This window comes from Triticum aestivum, chromosome 7A (genome assembly GCF_018294505.1).
Source record: "Triticum aestivum cultivar Chinese Spring chromosome 7A, IWGSC CS RefSeq v2.1, whole genome shotgun sequence".
NCBI classification, from domain to species: domain Eukaryota; kingdom Viridiplantae; phylum Streptophyta; class Magnoliopsida; order Poales; family Poaceae; genus Triticum; species Triticum aestivum.
This window is the reverse complement of record NC_057812.1, coordinates 509,398,160-509,405,384: the sequence shown is the minus strand read 5'-3', so window position 1 is coordinate 509,405,384 and position 7,225 is coordinate 509,398,160.

The window sequence follows — 7,225 nt, the reverse complement described above, 5'->3', positions numbered from 1 at the left end:
CACGCGCGCGAGGAATGTGGCCCAGGGGTGCGGATCTGGGCAGGCGAGGCCGGCTCGTGCTAGCGAAACGGGGAGTGATGCGGTCAACGAGGCGGGCGAGGCGCTCATCTCACGCGAGCGAGCAGGAACAAGGGAGGCGGGCGCCTGACGAACGTGCCTCTGCTTGTTGCAGAGGAAGCGGAGGCGGGCGACCGGGACGCGGGCAGGCGACGACGGAGCTTGGCGCGACGGCAGCAACTGGATCAAGGTGGAAGGAGTCAGTCCCGGAGCGAAGTAGGCGACGCAAGGCACTGGAGAGACGCTGTCCATGGCAGAGGAGTTCCATGGGCGACGGCGATGTTCAGTTCCTGCAGGGAGGCGAGGACGACGCCGATGTGCTCGATGGCCACGACGGACGTGGGACTAGAGGAGCTCAGCGCGGGAGGCGAAACAAGGGACAGATCCAAGGCGCGGGGTAGAGGAGGTGCGGGCGAGGTTGCAGGACCCGGGCGCGGGACAGCAGCGTCTTGGAGCTTCGGGGTAGCCATGGCGTCCTGCGAGGCACGGAGAGAGAGAGTTGAGAGTGTAGGAGAAAGAAAGAAGAGAAGGAGGGACCGAGGGAGAGGGCTCGGGGTCGGCCTGGAGCTTGGCGAAGACAGCGTGGAGCCTTCGAGCGGGAGGGCCTATGGGCGCGGAGGAGCTCCACTCCTCTGGATCGAACAGGGAGGAGGAGGTTGTTTGCGGATTTGGAGGGGATCGAGGGATACTCGAAGGAGCTAGCTGGTTGGGTGAGAAGGGGATCTGGGAGGATCCCGATGAGAGAGTGGCGGCGGGTGAGGAAAAAAAGGGAGTTGGTCTAGGGTTAGGCTAATATATATGGCGAGTAGGATAGGTTAGGGGCTATCTCGTCCCTCCGATCGTAATCTGACGGACGGAAAAAAATATGTTAGGAAGTCCAATTAACAAAACGGAGACATTTTGTAGATGTTTGGGGTTGATCCGGACACAGCGGTAATGACTGTCCGGGTCTGGTCCGGGACAGATTTCGGACGCGTGCGGGAGGAGGTCCGCGGGCTGATGAGAGAGGTTAGGTCGGGCTTGGCGGCGAGAGGTAGTGCAGAAGGCAAAGGGCTGAGAAGAGAGAAGAGGAGAGGCCCGACGACTGTTTTCGGAGACCGAAAACGTCCGATGTTAGACCAGCTATAATGCCGCTATAGTTTAACGGTTGGGCTATCAAACGAACTCCGAATGCGATGAAACTTGGTAGGCGACCTACTAACAACATAACAACACCGGACGCCAACTTTCAACCCATTCAGAGAACATTTTCCTGCCACTTATAAAATACTATTTCGGACATGCCGCGGGCGCGTGCGAGTGTGTCTGGGCTCGGAACGGACAACTGACGGAAATGGGGGAAACCGAACGGATGCATGTTTTGAAAACATGATGATGCAATGCACATGATGACATGATATGCAATGCATGACACGCAAGCAATGACAAGGCAACAACAACGAATAACTAGAGGACACCTGGCACATCGGTCTCGGGGCGTTACAACACTCCACCACTACGAGAGGATCTCGTCCCGAGATCTAGAATGGCACCGGAGGAACAAACGGAAGAGAAAAGAGGAGAGGTAAAACTAAGTTGCTTCATTGACAAACGAGTGAAACCAAAGAACCTTGAGAGGTTAAGCCACTTCAGGAGAATAATACAACTGAGATGAACGAAGTTGAAAGCACTTCGTTAAGCAAGAGGGACAAGAAGAGCAACTTTGAGCAGCACTCCGATTGAAAAGAGATGCAAGAAAAGATAAGTAGAAAGAACTTTAAAAGGGGCACGACACTCCGGTTAAACGGATAAGCAAGGAAAAGAACATAATCTTTGACAAAACAAGATGATGGGTTTAAAAGAGCAACATGACAATGCATCCGAAAGAGAGAAATAGAAGATACATCATTGAGATAAAAGAATGGAGAAGAAAATGCCAAGTTCTGTCACAAAAGAGCTTGACAAGGCATCCTTGGGAAAGGTTCGAATGGAGTTGTTGGGAAAACCAACAACGAAAAAAATAAGCTTGATATGGTCTTATGGAATACATCTCAAATTATGAGGTGACAACCTGCCACTCACGGGAAAAGAATTGGATTGGTATGACCAAGTAGACGAGAACGTATATCACTGGGAGGATAAAGAAGAACTTGGGACACTTTATAAGCACCATAATTAGCAACAATCCTTAGGGAAGGCTTTAGGTGGAATATAACCCCAGATAACTCCAATGACGAGATTGATGGATTTAAAATACCTCATTCTTAACACCATGTGAATCATGAAACATGAACTCAAATTATCAAGAATGGCATAATACCCCTCAAATAACACGGTAGAAAGAATTGAACTCCGGATTACAAGAAGAAGAATGCTTGAGCTCCTCTGAAAAGAATCTTGATGAACCCTTCGAGAAGGAGTTAAATCCTTGAAGAACCATCATGTAGAACCTCCATGAAGAACTCCAGTAACCAAAGGATAACGAGAAAAAAAAGAGAAGTTGAAAAACACAAGGTGAATCCTTGTAATGACTTAGATGGATCTCCGTGATGAAATAGTTGAAAAAGGTTGGAACTCCGGGAAAAGAGAAGATGAACATTTGAGATCAAGAATTTGATGAGCCTCCGGAATAGGGAATTAATCATTTGGATGAAACAAGAATAAGAATTACATTATGCTTATCCTTCACCAATTAAATTGATGACAATCAACGGATTTGGCACACTACTTATTCTCGTATCAAGGATTAAGAGAGAGATAACATAAACTTGAGAATGTCTTCAACGAATCACCGGTAGGATTGAAACAACGAATAAATTGATATGATACACGAAGGAAGAAGAATCTTGCACGAACCACCGTAAGAATTGAAAACGATTGAAGAAAAGATAAGAAACACCGGGAAGAATTGGAGAGCGAATGAAGATACCTGAGAGAATTTAGGTACATGTGAACGAAGAGATCACGAGCCGATTAAAGATCACTTGAACGAAGCACCGGTAAAATTGGAGAATGATAGCTGAAAGCTGAGAATGAATAATCCTGAAATGATGGCCTTCGGAGAATCAAACTGAAAAGACTCCTGAATTACTCCGGATGGGTGAGAAAGAATTCTGAAAATCGAAAACAATTATGAGAGGATGACAACAATCTCGAATGACGAATCTTGAAGAGAATGGAGCAAGGTTGAAAGAAGAATCTTCTTCGGTCTTCCAAACTGAGAATGACGATGAGAAATACCATCAGGACTTATTTAGGCACTCCGGAAGAATCAAAACGAAGAGGTTGAGCCAACGATGAAAAGAATTTGAAAGATCTTGGAGAAACCCTCTAACTGATGAAAATTCATTCTTACATCACACTTCGAAAAGAAATTTGGATAGCTCCGGGAAAATAAGAAGAGTCAGGTAAGATCCTGGGAAAAGACCTGTGGGTTAGGGCCCACTCAAAAGAAACATCATTGAAATGATTTAAAAGAGAGGTTGCACCGGTTGAATTAAAAGGCTTGAATGAGAACATCTTCGAGAGATCTTGAACGAATGCAGAATGGAAAACACGAATCTTTGAGATATCTTGATCACTCCGGAACAATTGAATAGCGAGAAATGACTGAATATGAGGTGCACCGGCATGAGAAGGTATTTGCAACGAGGAAAGGATATAATTGGCAAAGCTTGAATTGAATTCATCGGATAAAAGAGAACGAAGAATGATGAACTAGAAGCTCTCTTAGAATCTTCATGACAATCACCGGATACGAACATGAAGGAAAAGAATGGAGAGACTTCCATCGATAAAATGAATAGTGAAAAAGAACTCTGAGTCCTTGAAGAAAAAGGGTGGGTGGGCAGGAAAAAAACAAAGGCAACTTGGAGACGAAAGAAACAAACACCGTTGAGAAGAACTGAAATTGAATCTGGTGGATGTTGACAAGATTGGATCCACTTGAAGAGAAAAACACGCCGGGTGAAAAGTTTTGACAAGACAATCTTGATGATCAAGAAGGATTGGTATCCACATCGGAGTATGAGAACACCATTTAGGAAAAGGCATGGAATCAACACTTGACATTGAAGCAACTCGAATTTCACAATCAAAACAAAACGAAGGATTGGCTTGCGGAATAAGCCGGAACAAACATATGATAGAGATTTCGTCCGAAGTTTTCGTGGTGGGGCCTACACAGGCTCGATCGTACAACACCATCATGTACAAGGCAGTGCACATGACATACGAAGCGTCCCCGAGTCGGCATAGCCAAGGACTCTTTAAGACACAACAAGACCACTGTAAAACCGACCGTGAATAGGCGGACCACTAGACGTTGAACCCCAATTTCGTATCATACCTCTGTCGAAAAGATATCCTAAGAACTACTTGAATTCCCACTTATAAACTCCCGAAATTTTCCGGTTATGCAATCAGGTGTTGGGGATATAGGGGAAGCATAATATCTCACCCAAAACTAGCAAATCCTACATCCAGCTGTATCCATCCTTCAACACATAACCAACAAACCTTTGGAAATCGTCTACCTCAACCTTCGAAAAGCATCCGTTATACGAGTTATGGCAATACTCCCGAACTCCCGCCCCAGTACTGGGTGGCGTCAAGGTTATCTCACCAACAACTGCATAAAAGAGATTTTCGATGTCGGCGAAATTAAACTCAGGTATTCCAGAACTGCAACAATAAAATTGTGACGACAACACCTCAGAGCTCAACTCCCCGGGACACTGCCACAACCCCTAAATGATAGGAGGCACCAAGAACAATGTTCTCATCACAAATTGATCGAAACGATTCCAAGATACCCGCGTGATCCTAAAATTTTTTTAGTGAAATTTGAGAAGAGAAGAGTCAAAACTCTACGTGAGGATGCCTTACCAGAGCGATGAGGGGACTGGGGAGTAAAAAGAATTCCTAAACTCTCCGATATATAATTCCTAATGACTCAAAACATTTTCTAGACTCAACTCGGCTGCTAGTTCGATCAAGCAATGGGGCTCCTAAGGTCGGGAAAGGCTCTGATACCAACTTGTAACACCCTCGATGCGGCTATATCTCCCACATGTCGAAGCACGACTTAGAGGCATAACCGCATTGAAAGCAATGTCACAAGTGAGGTAATCTTGACACAACCCATGTAATACATAAGGAAAAGCATACATAGTTGGCTTACAATCGCCACTTCACACAAGTACATGAATAAAGCATTACATCACACAAATACAATCAAGGTCCGACTACGGAACCAAAATAAAAGAAGAACCCCAAATGCGACACGGTCCCCGACCGACCCCAATTGGGCTCCACTACTGATCAACTAGAACGAAACAACACAAATGACAAGATCTTCATCGAGCTCCTCCTGAGCTTGGTTGCGTCATCTGCACGGTCTCATTGGCACCTGCAAACTGGTTTTGGAAGTATCTGTGAGTCACGGGGACTCAGCAATCTCACACCCTCGCAATCAAGACTATTTAAGCTTATGGGTAAGGTAAAAGGTATGAGGTGGAGCTGCAGCCAGCGACTAGCATATATGGTGGCTAACAAACGCAAATGAGAGCGAGAAGAGAAGGCAAAGCACGGTCGAGAAACTATGATCAAGAAGTGATCCTAGAACAACCTACGTCAAACATTACTCCAACACTGTGTTCACTTCCCGGACTCCACCGGAAAGAGACCATCACGGTTACACACGCGGTTGATGTATTTTAATTAAGATCAACTTCAGGTTTTCTACAACCGGACATTAACAAATTCCCATCTGCCCATAACCGCGGGCACGGCTTTCGAAAGTTCAAATCCCTACAGGGGTGTCCCAACTTAGCCCATCACAAACTCTCACGGTCAACGAAGGATATTCCTTCTAGCGGGAAGACCCGATCAGACTCGGAATCCCGGTTACAAGACATTTCGACAATGGTAAAGCAAATCGAGCAACACCACCCGAATGTGCCGACAAATCCCGATAGGAGCTGCACATATCTCGTTCTCAGGGCACACTCAGATGAGCTCTCCATACAACTAAAACCAAACCTCGAGTTTCCACGAGGGGGCGCTGCACAGGACTCTAGTTTGGACCAACACTCAGAGGAGCATTGCCCGGGGGGGTTAAAATAATGATGACCCTTGAGTCTGCAGAACCCAAGGGAAAGAAAAAGGCTAGGTGGTGAATGCTAAAACCAATGTTGGGTATTGTTGGAGGAGTTTTATTCAAGGCGAACTGTCAAGGGGTTCCCATTATTACCCAACCGCGTACGGAATGCAAAATCCGGGAACATAACACCGATATGACGGAAACTAGGGCGGCAAGAGTGGAACAAAACACCAGGCATAAGGCCGAGCCTTCCACCCTTTACCAAGTATATAGATGCATTAATTAAATAAGAGATATTGTGATATCCCAACAAGTAAACATGTTCCAACAAGGAACAACATCTCCATGTTCCAACAAGGAACAAACTTCAATCTTCACCTGCAACTAACAACGCTATAAGAGGTGTTGAGCAAAGCGGTAACATAGCGAATCAACAGTTTGCTAGGACAAGGTGGGTTAGAGGCTTGGTTCAACAATATAGGAGGCATGATAAGCAAGTGGTAGGTATCGCAGCATAGGCATAGCAAAAGAGCGAGCAACTAGCAAGCAAAGATAGAAGTGATTTTGAGGGTATGGTCATCTTGCCTGAAATCCCGCAAGGAAGAAGAACGAGTCCACGAAGAAGACAAACGGATATAGACGAACGGGTCCTCACAAACGCGACGTTACCGGAACCAACCCAAAGAAGCCAACGCCGTAAAGAAGCACAAAACATAGTAAACAACCACGACATGAACATGGCATGATGCACAATCAAGTATGATGCATGTCCGGTTTAATGAAGCATGTCATGGTAAAGTGCACAAACAACCCTACAAATTAAGTGGAGCTCAATATGCAACGGGATGCATATTGACGGAATACCACAACAATTATTTATTTCGATCTCGTTTATGTACCCAACAATATTAAATGTTGTTAGCATGGCAAGAGGTGAAGCAAAGTAAAACTATCTATCTAGTCAAGTTTAAATGAGGCCGGAAGCAACGAACAACAATTCCGGTAAATCCCCATATGCATATTTTAGGCTTGGTACTGTTCTGCCCTAAACACAATTTTAGAGTTGTTAAACATGCAAAGTGATGC